Here is an 856-nt window from a genome sequence, read left to right as displayed (position 1 = left end):
TCGGGTGTCCACGAACGTTCGACCGACGGCTGTCTCCTATGGTCCAACTAGAAGACATACGTGAAGGAGCAGCCACCGTATTCGCGTGGTTTCCGAATACGGGACGTGCTTAAGTCAGGTAACCCTGCACTTTGCGCTGCAGTTCAACACTCAACGGGTCTCAGCCCGACCGATAGAATTCGGTACCGTCTAGCGCTGGGACTTGAGGTCCTACAGAGGCCTCCAGTCTTACAAAGTGCAACGAGGAGGTGAGCAATAGCAGCAGAACACCGTTCGTTGAGAAATCAACATATACGGTTCCGGTCCCTTTTCGGAGTAATTCGAAAGACCGAAGCGGAGTGCGGAAAGCCTCCGAAATATACAGTTCACTAAGCACGCTGCTGAGTTGATTCAGCGTGCGGCTCGAACATTGCCGGGAGCCTATATTTATTGAATTGTGTCTTTGCAGCGATCGCGACAGCAGACGGCAGGAGCGAGGGAGTCGACGCCGCCGTTAGACGCGAGAAAAGACAGAGGAGTTAAGGACGGCCAGTCGGACGAGGAAAATTCCCGGCTATCACGGACCCTACAAGATCCTCCAAGAGAAAAATCAAAGATTTTAATAAACCAGGTTTTGTTCTTATTTTGATAAACTGCTGATCGAATTAATTCAACACCCGTTCTCCCGGCCGAATCCCATTAGGGCCACCTATCCCTAACAACTTGAGTGATCAGGCAATACCCACGTGCCGTTCTAGGTTATACAGGAACTTCCTTTAATAGACTGATGACAATGGGGACTGTACTTACAAAGAGGTAGACGTAGGAATACTGCAGCAATGTTTCAGCGATATTGTTGTCTCATTCAAAGTAATGT

At 49.3% G+C, this 856-nt stretch overlaps 1 long non-coding RNA gene across 1 annotated transcript; it reads left to right on the top strand.

Moving 5' to 3' along the window:
• The first annotated feature begins 209 nt into the window (after positions 1–209).
• On the top strand, positions 210–632 carry LOC113465171 (uncharacterized). The gene is made up of 2 exons (XR_003390010.1): positions 210–248; positions 449–632. It is a non-coding gene; the product is annotated as an uncharacterized LOC113465171 (long non-coding RNA).
• The last annotated feature ends 224 nt before the right edge of the window (positions 633–856 follow it).

The sequence above is a fragment of the Ceratina calcarata genome, unplaced genomic scaffold (assembly GCF_001652005.2).
Source record: "Ceratina calcarata isolate Rehan_Ccalc_2016 unplaced genomic scaffold, ASM165200v1 scaffold970, whole genome shotgun sequence".
NCBI classification, from domain to species: Eukaryota; Metazoa; Arthropoda; class Insecta; order Hymenoptera; family Apidae; genus Ceratina; species Ceratina calcarata.
This window is presented reverse-complemented; position numbering and strand designations above follow the sequence as displayed.